The sequence below is a fragment of the Larimichthys crocea genome, chromosome XXIII, assembly GCF_000972845.2.
Source record: "Larimichthys crocea isolate SSNF chromosome XXIII, L_crocea_2.0, whole genome shotgun sequence".
NCBI lineage: Eukaryota > Metazoa > Chordata > Actinopteri > Sciaenidae > Larimichthys > Larimichthys crocea.
The window spans coordinates 2,287,942-2,302,982 of NC_040033.1; the positions used below are offsets into that span (position 1 = coordinate 2,287,942).

At 41.1% G+C, this 15,041-nt stretch overlaps 1 protein-coding gene across 1 annotated transcript in view; it reads right to left on the bottom strand.

The window, feature by feature from the left end:
- rnf152 (ring finger protein 152) overlaps nt 1–14,593 on the bottom strand; it is a 52,521-nt gene extending 37,928 nt beyond the window's left edge. Inside the window, exon 1 of the mRNA XM_010746750.3 lies at nt 13,818–14,593. The gene's annotated coding sequence lies outside the window, so the exon portion shown is untranslated. The remainder of the gene's footprint in view (nt 1–13,817) is intronic.
- Between the last annotated feature and the right edge of the window lie 448 nt (nt 14,594–15,041).

A 15,041-nucleotide genomic window follows, 5' to 3' on the forward strand; every position in this document is an offset into this window, starting at 1 on the left:
TTCCTCAAAAGCCTCTTAATCATTTCCAGACTAATACTTTGGGAATAAATAATTTCCAGATATATACAGACTAACTGCCTCTGTTATTGGCTGACCTGAATGCTAACGCAATGCTAACGCGATAACGTTGTATCAATATGCCTCCAGTGAGGATCGCGGTTAAAGGATAATTTCATTCTTGGTTTAATGTTATTTAGGTTTTAATTTTGTTTTTAATTCATTTAGACATCAAGGTAATTATGAGAAGACAGCAACATCGCAACAAACAAGCCTGAAAAAAGCTAACGCTTTAGCCATGCTAACGGCATTATTTTGAGGCAAAACTGAAAATTAGCACCTTGCTAAACTAACTAATGTAAAGATTTGTTTTGCGTGAGTGTATTTATTAAATTATTGCCAAAACTATGAATCTGAGATCCAACATGTGACAAATAATTCATTAATATTACTTAAAATATTAGTGAAGCCTAGTTTTGTTGTTTTTATATGCTAACATTTGGCATATCATGATAATATGCTATGTACTATAATAGCATGAAGCTAACATGGTAATATTTGGTTTACGGCAGGGATTCTCAACTGGTGGGTCGCGACCCAAAAGTGGGTCGCGGACCGTTCTCAGTGGGCCTTTGCCTGGGAAAAAAATGTTAAGAACAAAATCCTGTGCTTTTATTTTGAAGTGGATTTTTTATGTGCCGTCTATTCACAATTGCCACAGTAGGTGGCGATAAAGCCTTGTAATGTTAATAGACACCCACCAAACTGCACCATCTTTTCATTAAATAAATTTGAGAAGTTGAAAATTTTCCTCAATTTGGGTCACGGCTTGTCCTTTAGGGGTGATGGTGGGTCCCGAAGCCAGACCAGTTGAGAACCACTGGTTTACGGCATTGCTTCTTTGTCTTGTTTTACCTGTGTGAGTCGTATCAGGTGTGGTTAAGGCACCGACACCAGATCAACTGAACTGAGCAGGTAGCAATAGATGTCTATAAACGACAAACTGATTTAAATCCACCTTGTCATGACCTGTAGTGGATGTTTTTACCAGAGTCTGTAAGGCTACATAAAAATTCAGGGGCTCACTACAGTCATGAAAGCTAACCCAACCATAGCTGACATTTAGCTCCAAAGTGTTGGACAAACTCCGTGCTGCCCCTCTAAAATCTGATAAACTCCCCTGCTGCTCATCTGCCTTTGAGCCTCATGCCGTCTTTCCTTTTATCTGCCCTTCTTTCCTTGATCACTCGTCTCTTTCTTTCTCTCTCTCCTTTATCTCCTCTCTGGAGCTCATTGCCAAGTCTCCATCAAACTCCCCCAGACCCTTTAGGGGTTGTGTCCTTGTGCAACAACAATCTCAATCACGACGGGCATGTGTTGTGACTCCTCTACCCTACAGACACAACACGGCGTGCAGCATTTTCCCCCCGAAAACTGTCCCAAAACAAGCTCCGCCAGGTTGAAAAAGGGGGAGGTCACCCTGGAAAGAAAAAAAATACATTTTAACAAAGACCTCCTGGGATAACAACCATATTAACAACTCTCCTCCTGGGCCACCAGCCTGCCAGAACCAGACAGAAAAAGCATGGAAATATAAAAAAAAAATACAACCTTGTGTACCCAATCTGACTGCAGCTCAACCAAACCGCCACCGCAAGCCAATTTTATTCTACAAACTAGCTTTCAAATTCAATCCACAAGTCAAATCTAAAAGTAAAATTAGACGCCCATGGCTAGGAGGTGTGTACAGAGGCTTACATGGTCCGGAGGATGGAAACAAATGGAAATAATAGCAGCGGTGGATTTATCTCCTCGTCGCCTCTGTATAATCATTAAGTCGCCATATGCTGCTCTTATTCTCGTGACGCTTTCATGAAGAGCGGCTGTCACAGATTGTGTCATGTCCTTGTAATAAATAACAAAGGTGTGCGCGAGCTGGCGAGGCAGACAGTCGCAGATGTTGGAATAAAAAAGAAAAAGTGGGTCAGGTGTCTAAGCTGACGCTAACCGCACGGCTACACGATCAGCGAGCAGGCCTAATCAGAAAGCAGGCAGTCAGAAGAATGGGTGGTAATAATTTGTAATGGTTTCATCTGTATGCAAAACCAGCCACGTGACAGCTGCCGGCTCCCACCTGAGCGTGATATTGGAAGAAGCTCATCATTCAAGGTCAAGAGGTCAGGTGGAGAGTTGTCTCCCACGTTGTAAACGGCTCCCATATCTCTGTCAATACCTCACATAGGGAGGGTTATGTACCGTGGACCTTCACAGCTCAGTGGTGTTGCACAAGCTCATCCATCACCTTTCATATCTGCCTCAGATGGGTCCATTGGCATCTGATCAAAAGTGACACATAAACCTCAACGAAACGTTGGATCACGGCGCCAAATCTCGTTTTTTTTACTTTTTACGACGCGCCGCTTTCTTTCCCCCGCTGTAAATCGTCCATAAACAATCCAACTCGTCAATCATACCCGGATCATTTGACCAATCACAGCGGCACGCCCCCTCGTCAAATTAAATCTCCACACCGACGGATAATGGCGACAATTATCAACGCTTAAAGTTAAAGAGTCTGCTCTGGTCTTTTGCTCGCTCGTAAAACCCAATTACATGCGAGGTTTACGAACAAAAACAACATTTATTAACGCCTCTTTAAGGGTTATAATGCACATCTGCAGCTTCATGATCTGTATTTTAACCATAAAGACCCGCATGTTTCATAAATATTGCAGTAAACTGTCCGTGGATGTCCCAGTACGGGAGTACGGAGACGTAAAAACACATGAAACCAGTGCAGCTGATAAGCCTGCACACTGGTTAATAAATACAACGGGTCAGGTTTTATAACACGGATGTATTTGTTTGAGACTTTGCACTTTTTACACATACTGAGGCGATTTGAATCATTGTAAATTATTTATAAGCAATTAGTCTGCATTAACCCAAATTAAAATGTACAGGATTAAACTTTAAACTGGGGTGCAGCAGGAGAATAAACTAATTTTTAACATTATGATTACATATGTTGTTAAGCCACATATTTACATATATGAAACGCATAAAGCAGGATTATATGTGCGTGTAATTTGGTGACAAACCAAATTAAGCTTCTTCTCGTCTCTATTTTGCAGCATAAATTGCGAGCCAGACTCAAATTTAGAAGCTGGTTACATGAGATAAACAAACAACAGGTTAGTCCATGGACAGTCTCAGTTTTAGAGACATTTCAGGCTGACTGTGGATCAGTTTGACTGGTTTGAACGTCTGGACGCAGCGTGACGTCAAGCTGTGTTTTTCCAAAAATTGGAAAGACTCAACTTGTTTTTTAGCAGCTAATACAGACCAGCCTCATTTAAAAGAATGGAAAACGTGTTTGGACTTTTCTTCACTGCACCAAATCTGATTGAAATGAATGAGAGTTGTGTTTATTAAGCAGTACAGCTTGAACACAACTTTGTTATACTCAAGAAATTACAGTAGTTTTGATCAAATGAACATTTATTGTGTCCATATCTGTCCGGCTGATTGGCTGCTATCAAAATATTTTGCTCAAAGGGAAACAAAAAGTGTTTTTTTGGGGCAAATATTTTAAAAACTCGAGGTCCACTTTGAGTTTTCTACGTGGATCCGTCTCCACTTTGACAACAACAAACGTTAAACTCGTTCTGTTTTTCTCCACGCATCAGCCCTTTGAGATCCCGGAGGTAAACCAAAGTCATTGTCAGCGAGGTCAATAGAAAAACCAGAGTACTGAGGTGTGATAGCACCATGCAGGTTTTGTCCTCGGGAAGAGGGGGGACGTATGACCCAATGACGCATGTCTGACACTAGACTGTAGGTGACTCAGAGAGACCTTCATCCTGCAAAGCTGGAACACGCTTCATGCAAGTCTGCACAAAACATCCACACCTACCGAGGTACTTATTTACTACGGTGGATTCTTGCCACTATCTGTATTATCTGTGTGGAGATAAGGAACGCTCTGAGCGCTACAGCAATAAAAAAACAGACTCGCCAGTCTGAACACATCCAAAATATTAAAGAAGAATATTTACAGATGAGGATCTGTTTTGTGTTATTTCCTCGTGCAGCTGTGTTTTGAAAAAAACAGGATAGCGACTGCACAGCACACGATGTGATCACACGCAGCTGGTCCATAGTGATTTCTCGTAATTACACATCCAATATTTGCCGTTTGTTCAAATGCACCGAAGGAAATAAGTGAAGAAGAGATGAAGCCTTTTTAACGGCAGCTGCTCCGCCTCAATTCTCTGTGATTTACAGAGTTTCCTAATGGACAGTGAGGTCAACTGCTGCCCAGCTGTAGCTGCTGTTAGATAATGGTAGCTCTGTTTATTAGCACGGCTCCCTGGACTGTGAGCTCAAAGCACCGGGGGAGTGTTAGTGTTTGTACCACAGGCGTTTTGGGAAGAAGAAGTGGGGAAGTTTTTAAGGAATGCTGACTGGGAGCAGAGTTAGTGTCGTGCTAGAACAGGAGCTGGGCAATTTGGCAGTGTAACAGGGCTCAGCAGACTCTATGGACATAAAGGCGGAGGTGAAAAAACTGAAGAGGATGTTGACAGAGAAAGCTATGAATAGAAAATCAAAAAGAAGCCGCCAAGGTAAATCTGGGACTGACTTTTAGTGGTTGGTGAGAACTTGGTGAAATAAAAGGCTGAAAGACAGACGCCGAGCTGGGCTGACTGCTGCTGGACTAGTCAGTGATATTAGCTGGCTGCAATGTCTTGTTGTTGTTTGGCTTTTCACTAGTTTTTGATCATAAGTAACGTAATCAGAACAAATACACGTGTACAGCTGTCCATATTTACCACAGTGGGATTACAAACTGGGGACAACAAATCACAAAAACACCAATTTCTCTTGAATGTTACCTGAACAGTACAATAGATATTGTTAGTTGCCGCTGTTCTCGGTTTCATGATTGTAAAATGAACATATTTTGGTTTTGGATGGTTTGCAACAAAAAACAAAACAAATTTTGTGGCCACAATTACGAAATAATAATCCATAGAAGAATTAATACCAAAAATGAGTTGCCCTGTTGATGATTTTGGTTAGTTATTGGCTGGTTATGTCCACGACAAGAGACAAACCTACCTCCAACAGATTCAGCTTCATGTACGTTGCACATAAATGAACGTACGTGAAGGTAAACTGCAATGTCCACAGATATCATCCAGCCTACATTCAGTCAGTGTCACGTACACAGTGAAACCCGCTCTTCCTCCTCTCGGCAGATCCGAGTTTTCTTCTTCTTTTCATCAACTTAATGGATTGTGAAAGCAAGGTAAATGATTTTCCTCTGACAACAGAGGATGCATTAGCCTTCACCATTCGTCACTGTTTACAATCCATCCTGTGAAGGGAAATAACGGCATCTATCATTGGAGGAGACACCCGCAAAACAACGGGAACACCGGGGGGACGATGATTGATTCAAATTGGATCTTTTTCAGGAGGAAGAAGTGAGCGCAGAGAGAGACGCCACAGGTTTGCGGCTTTTTCCCCTGAAAACTGTCGTCGAGGATAGATGGACGAGTCAACGGGTGTATCAATACGCCTGTATGTATGTAAAGCAGCCTTATTTTAGATAGAGCAGTGAAACAAATCGAGTGTCGGGCAGCAGGAAAGAGGAACACGGCGGTATTGGCATACAAGCCTTGATATCAGGAAGCTAAAAACACAATAAGTGATTTAAATAACACATCTACTGATGTGCGCAATTCTCGGAGAGAGCCTCAATTTGTGGGATAACCTTGGAGGTCCTAACGTTGCGAGTTACTTCTGTCATCTTCCCTCAATTGCCACTTTAAACCTCATCCTCTCCTCATCTCTTCTCTCCCGTTTCCTTTATGGCAAATTAAATTTAGCGAGCAATGAGAGCCTCTTATTTCCACGCCACCCTCTCCCTCAAGCTGAGGAGAAACCTCCACCACCCTCCAACCCGCAACTGGCAGATACGGAGACCTTACCTCATTACAGAAGGTCAACGCTGGCACCCCATCAATTGTCAGGAAGCTCTCAAAAAGAGCTTGAAATTGATTCATCGCTGACGGCTCTCTCAGAGGAGCTTGTGTGACAAACATTACAAGTAGAAAAGGCATAGATGCAATGTGAGGAGGAGGAAGCATGAGCTGAAGTATGCATCAATATTTGGGGTGTCACAATACGTCAAATCCTCAATTTGATCTGACTTTGAAAACAAACTTTTGCAGCACTGACGGCTGTGCTATTGTTAGACTATCGAGTTTGTATTTAGATCAACAGTTGGTTGGTTTTATTCCCTGGAAACGTACACACTTTCAAATTATTCATTAAAAAGATAAGCTACGGCATCGCACCTATTCTCCAATGCAACTTTAAACCCCACCAGGAGTGTTTCAGAAATATTCTGCCCTCCAGACTTTGTTAATTTGGTCAGATTTGGTAATTGTTCATGGTTTATGTTCTTCTACCGTGAGTAAATAGACCATGTAGCTTCCCTACATGGCAGAGAGAAACCTCCCCCTCTCCATCTTTGACTTAACTGGTAAACTGAACTGTCGACATCAAATTAAAATATAATATTTATTATTTTTTGAGTAGTTGAGTACCAAAGGAAAACAAGTAACCCAAACAAATATTTGATATTTGTTGTGTGCAAAGGACGATAAAAATCAGAATCTAGATCACCTTACTTCAATAAAATAACATTTAATTTAAATTGTTTTGTTAGAAATGTAACAAATAATGTAAATAAATGAGAAAAATGTATCAGCACTGGTCTCATTTCCAAAATACCATCAGATATTTGGTCAAAATTGGAAGTTCATTGTAAAATGATGAACAACTGTTTGTGCAGACATCAACAAACAGGTTTATCGTGTTACATGGCGTCCCTCAGAGACCTCACACTGTATTCTCTGCTGATACCGCCTGTTTAAGAGGTGTAAAAGTGTGGATGAGAGCCAAAAGTCTCATATGTGCTGTACAGAAGTAAACAAACTCTATTTTTGTGTTTGTCGTGTCAGTCTGAGCGAGTGTTTCCTGTCGCTTCCTGTTTTGTTTTGCTCAGACCTGGCCACTTCCTCCTTTGAAGCCTTTATCTCTGCACAGAAAGATTGTGAAATTAAACCTGCAAATGAACACAGCAAGAAGTCCACGTTATGTGTCCTGAGATCAAACCAGCAGAGAAGAAATGTTCACATTAAAAGCAGGAGAACAGGTAGCTACATTTATTATTAGAAATCATGCACCATGTCGTGCATCTAAAAACAACCAAGACGACGTCAAAAACTTGAGAAATCCCAGAGCTAACCTGCTGCAACAATATGAAGAAAGACTGAACTCTATGAATCAATACAGCAAAACTCCTGACACAAATTACCCAAGATCCCGTGAAAGGCCGTTTTCTCCCAACAGATGGGAACCAATTAGCCACCTGACTCCCAGAAAACACTTGGGCAGCCGTGTGGAGCCAAGATGCAAATGAAGCCGAGGGAAAGGTGGAAGCGGACCTGCCAACGTCTTGGGAGAGGAGAAATTAATGAAGGAGACAGAGCGGAGGTGCAGTTTTGTAAAAATGGAAAGAGAATAAAGAGAGGAAATGATGTATGGAGGGCACACGGAGCTGGACTGAAGGTCCCCCGGAGAGGTTACAGGAACGACGAACAGAGGGCAAAAATATCTGCTGATGGAGAACGTCGGCCGACATCCACATCAGCTTGACGTATTCAATTTGAGGCTAACATGAAACCATTGATCTAGTTAATGAACATCTTGTCATGTTCATTAAACTGATGCACTGACTAGACCAGAAGCTGCTAGCGCCGCAGAGCATCACAACTTTCAAACCCAATTTTGAGGCTAAAAAAAAGTCTTCAGATAAAATGTCCACAGTTATTACAACATGCAGTCTTGAGTTCTAACAGTAACATAACCTGAATAAGCTAATGGAACCAACGATACCATACGCTACTTACTCTACACATTGCATAGCTGATTTAGGCATCTGGTAGTGACCGATATTAGTATGTAGCTCAAGTACAGAACTGTTAGCATGGCTGTGGACTCTCAGACATGTTTGACGTATGCATATGATGGGTGGCAGCCTCGGAAAAAGTCTTCTTTGCATTTGTAAAGAAAAAAAAGAAGACTAGCATTGTGAATCATCCTGCTTGAAAAAGATCTAAATTCTATTTTTGGCCATAGCGCCCAGCCTTACAATATATTCACCTCATTTTAAAGCATGAAAATCACCAGAAGTGGAGAAATAAGGTTTTCCCCAAAAAACCTCCAAGGGACTAAGAAAAAATAAGACGTCGGTTTCAATTTGCCACAGAATAAAGCTGCAGCCTTTATGGATGCCAAATGTTGGCACCAGATTTCTAATATCTTACATCTCTCCAAAGAAAAAAGGCTGGAATAAGATGCCAAAGTTACCCTTTAAGGACAATTTCAAAGCTCTGAGAGCGTCTAAAGCTCCCTGCCTCTGTAAACTCAAAGGCAATGTTTACCTTTATTCCCTTTGACTGCTCACACAAGGTATCAGGCGGCTGTTGAATAAAGCCAAGTAAATATTGGTATGTGTAGGTGATATAAGGCGACATATCCCCCCCAGAGATTTAGCCGTTCTGGCTGCCACGGCTCTGCATGATCTGCTGTTCTTTCAAGAAACGCGTGGAAAGCAGGGCAGGGATATCCCTAGTGTTCCTTAATAATATGTGGCATTAATGTGAAATCTTACTGATTATGTTTTAAATGACAGAACACAAGAACAGGTTAATTTAATGTACACGGAACAAAAGATAGACTTGTCTGTATTCTTGGCAAGTCAAACACCTTTTCAATCAATGGATGGGATCTCAGAGTTTCCATTTTGGGAGCCTTTTTTTTTTGCAGATGGTAGTGTTGGTTTTGTCAAACCATGACCTTCACCACGCACTTGGGTGTTTTACAGCCAAGTGTTAAGTAGCCAGGATAAGAATTAGCACCTCCAAGACTGAGTTTTGGGTGGGGACCAGAAGAATAAAATCGTGGACGCAAGTGGCCGAAATGAGTTCCCTCCATAGGGTGTCTGGGTCTCTGAGCCTTAAGAGTTCCTTCACGTCAAAAGGAGCCAGCTGAGGTGGTTCAGGTATCTGATCACCTTCCTTTGGAGGTGTTTCGAACACATCCAACTGGTAGGAGATCCCCAGGGCAAACCCATAACGAAATCCCTACGTGATTATTGAACATCTAATTCCAAGACAATGAACATGTATCTGCTGCTTTGGATGTTGGATTCCCAGCCACAAGAACATTAGTGAGGTCCAACTCGAAGTCCTGGCGTACAGTTGCGGTTCACCCCAAAGGTGTTAGGGACCTGTGCAGGCCATTCAGCTTCTTCCAAACTGAACTGGGACAACCATTTCTTCATGGACCTGGCTTTGTCATGCCAACACGGGAAAGGGCCAAACATAAACTGTTACCACAAAGTTGTAAGCACACTATTGTTAAGAATATCACTCTATTAAGACTGCCCTTCATTGGAAAAGCTAGAAATACACCATGTCCATGTACTTTTGGCCATTAAGTGAAGCTTATCTAACTTGTGCTGAAAATTTTCCAATCATGTGTAAGCCAAAACTCTCAAATACTGACCCTAAAAGGGTGAATTTTTTGCAGCACAGTTACTGCATTGTATCACTTTGTGCAGACGTTCATGATATTTGGACCACATGAGAGTGTTTCATAATCTTGCGCAAGTACATTTCCTTATCTTGCTCCAACAACTTGAGCAAATTAAACTAATGCATTTGAATAACTGAACTCCAGACCTTTGCTCAGTCTGGTGTTGTTCTACATGTGTTCTTCTTAAAACAAAAACTGCAGTGTTTAATTGAAATGCCTCACAGGCTTTTAAATTACCGGGAGCCCAAATCTATGAGAGGTTTAACAGAATGCTTTTTTTGTTTAGCTTTATTTGTCGAGGTGAGATTGATGCTGTTTGGACTCTGGAAAAATGAGTCATCATCCAAGAATTAGGAACAATAACAAACAAGGATTTATGGCTAAATTCCTGTGTCGCCTTTGTGTGTTCTTAATCTCAAACTGAACACGCGTTAATACACTCAGTCAAATCCATCACATTTCACTTAAAGTGTGCGATCAGATTTGTTTTGACTGCCACGTTCTCTCGCTGCCAAATCCTCGAACCTGGCAGGTTGTCAGGTTCCCGCAACTCTGTCCAATAAATAAGCAACTTGTGAATTCATGGGACGTGTTGTTTAGAGGACTCGACCAGTGTGAACTTTAACAAGGCAGAAAGAAAAATGCAGCTATATAAACATTCCTTCAATAGATGTGGACTTCACTGAACCATTTGTCCTCTTGCATCCTTCTTGACCTGTTTGTACTTGTCTTTTTACGAGTCACCAACACTGATCCCTGTTCAGTTACAGTACGTGACAAACGCTGTAAACGGCATGCAAATGTTGACATAAATGGTGTAATTGTTTCATACTGGATTACAGATCCAGAAGCAAAAAGCTCCAAACAAACCACATCTAAGTGACTATTTTCATTGTCAATTGATCTGAAATAAATTGAAATAAAAATTAATGCTATATTTTATACAGAAAATGTTTTCTGCTTACAGTATTGACAGTAAAATTAACTGCCCTGAAGAATAGCTGTTGTTAAGTAACGTTACCAAATTTTAGTAGTGACTCATTTGCATACGTTAGCTACCTTTTGGCTAACGTTAACTTATGTTAACTCCATTTCCTATAATGCAACCAGCATCTTTTGTTAGTCACTCTGTGTCTAGAAAATGCCCATGTCTGTTAGCTGTAATCTCACTTTAGTAGTGACACATTAGCCAACGTTATCTGTCTTTAGTAGTGATACTTTGGCTAATGTCAGCTTACGTGACGCTACATTACGTTAGCTGCGCCGTTCAGAGATGCTCAGAGATGTGTAAACTTGGTGGAATGCCCTTGAGGTTCAATCTTTTTAAAGATCTCGTTGTATATTCTGAGGGTGATTCATGCTTAATTAAATTATCTTTCACCATATCAGGGAGTGTCCCAGCACTGGGAGTTGTGAAGGAACTGGAGGGCATTAAGAAACCAGTAACTAATTTTTGCCTCGAGGCCCCCAAAGCAGGTTAGTCTGGTCGTGATCGCAATCTTTAAATTCCTTGTGTTGTCCAAACAACACACCAAACCCCAAAGCTAATCGGTAAACAACCACAGGAAACAGAGGGAAGGGACAATGCTTGTAAATGTTTTCTGCTAATGAACTAGTTGATCAATCTTGTAATCCCCCTGATTGATTGATCAACTGATCTGAATACACTCGTGTTGTCATGCAAACTAAATAAATCTACAGTGGATAACATCCTGTGAGACTGAACCGGAAGTGAAGCAGACAATAGGTGTTAAGTTGCCACCTATATACAACTGTAAGCACGCATACAGTGGCCATAAATACTACATTTGATTGCCTGTCACAAAAACACACAGCAGTAAAAAGGTTTACTGACATAAACTCTCATTTAACACAGTAATCCTGCAAGCAATTACGTTAGCAGAGAATTAAGTAACAGTCCAGCAGTGGCAAAAAAAAAACAGAGCGGATTACAAGTTTTTTTTTAATTCACAGAGGATGAAAAAGAGCTACGAACATGCAGCATAGAGTCCAAGTCAAATCCTACTGATTTGACTGACATTGTGTAACCTTTGTAACGTAAATAACAGATTTTAAATCCTGTTGATCTACACTGACTACATTGTAATCATGTGAAAGGTGTTTCTGTCATTCGTACGTCTGTTCTCACACTATGTAACTTTGGGCTCCGGGTCGGGAGAAGTACGTAACGCTTTACGGCAGTAAGTCACACACCACCAACTATTTCACTGATTTTAGTGAAACTGGATCATATTTTAATCGAGAAAATGTTTTTTTAAAAAACAAACAAACAGTTAAATGAACTGCTGTGTAATACAGCTGCCGTTAGCTCACATTAGCCAACTTTACTAGCAACATGTTAGCTAACGTAAGCAAACTTTACTAGCGACATGTTAGCTAACGTTAACTTAGAAACAGTCAAAAAAAATAAACTGATATAAACAACAGCTACTGTTAGCTAATGTAAACAAACTTTACTCATGACAAGTTAGCTAACGTTAGCTTAGAAACAGTCAAAAATAAATAAACTGATATGAACTACAGCTACTGTTAGCTAACGTAAGCAAACTTACTCATGACAAGTTAGCAAATGTTAGCTTAGACAGTAAAATGAACTGCTGTGTAATACAGCTGCCGTTAGCTCACATTAGCCAACTTTACTAGCAACATGTTAGCTAACGTAAGCAAACTTTACTAGCGACATGTTAGCTAACGTTAACTTAGAAACAGTCAAAAAAAATAAACTGATATAAACAACAGCTACTGTTAGCTAATGTAAACAAACTTTACTCATGACAAGTTAGCTAACGTTAGCTTAGAAACAGTCAAAAATAAATAAACTGATATGAACTACAGCTACTGTTAGCTAACGTAAGCAAACTTACTCATGACAAGTTAGCAAATGTTAGCTTAGACAGTAAAATAAACTGTTGTGTAATACAGCTGCCGTTAGCTCACATTAGCCAACTTTACTAGCAACATGTTAGCTAACGTGAGCAAACTTTACTAGTGACATGTTAGCTAACGTTAACTTAGAAACAGTCAAAAAAAAAACTGATATGAACTTTAGCTACTGTTAGCTAACGTAAGAAAACTTTACTCATGACAAGTTAGCAAATGTTTACTTAGAGAGTAAAATAAACTGTCGTGAACTATAGCTGCCGTTAGCTCACATTAGCCAACTTTACTAACAACATGTTAGCTAATGTGAGCAAACTTTACTAGCGATATGTTAGCTAACTTAAGCAAACTTTACTCATGACAAGTTAGCAAATGTTAGCTTAGACCGTAAAAATAAACTGCTGGCAAACTGTAGCTGCTGTTAGCTCAGTTCGTTAGCTGGGCTGCTGTTTGTGCCACTGGGAAGAGGAGGTTTTTTTTAGGGAATGCTGTGATTTGATTGGTAGCAGAGCCAATGTTGTGCCAGAACAGGAGCTGGGTACACGAGCAGTGTAACCAGGCTCGGCAGCCTCTATGGAGATAATGACAGAGGCAGAAAAGACCGAAGAGGACGTTGACAAAGGACGCTAGGAAGAGAGAGCCGTCGGACAAGAGTAAATCTGGGACTGACAAATCCATAGAGGACGATGAAGATCATTCACAGGGTCAAAAATCAAATCCAAAACTCAAACAACACACTGCTTTGAGCAAAGCATTAAACGTCCTGTGACAAATCTGGCTTATCAGGTCTGATTCTGCATCACCGGGGAGAGGAAACAAGCCTGATTGACGAGTAAAGAAGCTTTCTGACACATAAAAAAACAGAAGATAATGGAGCACAAATCCCTTTTTGTAGGACTGCAGAAGTGAGGTACAGTAAAAGTTTTTAACCCCCGAGACAATCACCACAACAAAGGGTGATAATGACATTAGGGTACATGAAGGAGGAGGTGCAGGAATCCAGATAACAACACAAAGGAGGTCAAAAAAAAAAGAAAAGAAAGAGGAGGGGGGGGACCTTAAACTAAATTAAATGCTCTTTAATTTCCAATCATGCATTTCAATGCAAAAGACACAAAGAGATTGCTGCTCCCCACCTCTCACTGTAAAAAACACACAAAGAAATGCAACTTTGTTCCTGCGACCACACTCGGTGCAATAAATCATCCTCTCTTCTTTTTTTAAAGGATAAATCAGGAGCTCACCTTTTGTTAGTTCCCGTGTTGGATCACAGCAGCTGTCCGCTGTCCTTCCACCCCCTCTCTGTCTGTGGGTGTCTGTCCGCTCCTCCGTGCATTTAATCGGGGCAGTAGCAGCAGCAAGCAGCGGCGGTGGTGGTTGCGAAATTGTTGATGCGCGCTTCGCCTTGTTTGGTGGGCGGCGTGGCTGCTCGCTGTTTTCTTCCTCAAAAAACACACCGAAAAAAAGCCCTCCCACTCCGGCTGCACAGGCTCAGCCTCCCTCCTGAGCGCGGATACGCCCTCTCACTGGAGGAGGAGGAGGAGGAGGAGAAATGTTGCCCGTGTGTACGCGCGTTCATCCGGAGGCTTCAGGTGGAAATAAAACCATGTCACTACAGGCTGTGTGTGTGGAGGGTAGGAGGAGGGGGGCCCGTGGTGTGATGTGATGTCTGGCCGGCGGTGAGCAGCCCCAGCAGGGTAGATAGGAGTCCTGCTGCACCGCTGCGCTCCGCTGGATCCGACTGCGCTGTAAAAAATGTCCATCCTGTGACATGATATGGCTTTTGTGGTGTCTGACAGTTTTTAAAGCGACATTGTGTGACTTTTTCCCCATAAAATAACACATTTAATTAATTAAATCACGTTTATGAAGCTGTATACGTAACTTTGTGATCACCCGCGAGAAGTACGTACAGCACATTTCAAGAACCGCCAATTTATCTCACTGATTTTGGTGAAATTGGGTCATATTTTATGAAGAAAATGTTTCCTGCTTACCGTAAAGACACCAAAATAAACTGCTGTGAGCTGTAGCTGCTGTTAGATAACTTAAGTAGTCTTACGTTAGCTAATTTTAGCTCAGTTTGTCAGCCAAACTAAAAATAACACATTTAAAATCACGTTTATGAAGCTGTATACGTAACTTTGTGATCACCCGCGAGAAGTACGTAACACGTTATGGCACAAGTCACAAACCGCCAATTTATTTCACTGATTTTGGTGAAATTGGCTCATATTTTATGAAGAAAGTGTTTCCTGCTTACCGTAAAGACACTAAAATAAACTGTTGTTAACTGTAGCTGCTGTTAGATAACTTAAGTAGTCTTACGTTAGCTAATTTTAGCTCGGTTTGTCAGCCAAACTAAAAATAACACATTTAAAATCACACCCGCGAGAAGTACACAACACGTTATGGCACAAGTCACGAACCGCCAATTTATTTCACTGATTTTTATTGAAATTGGGTCA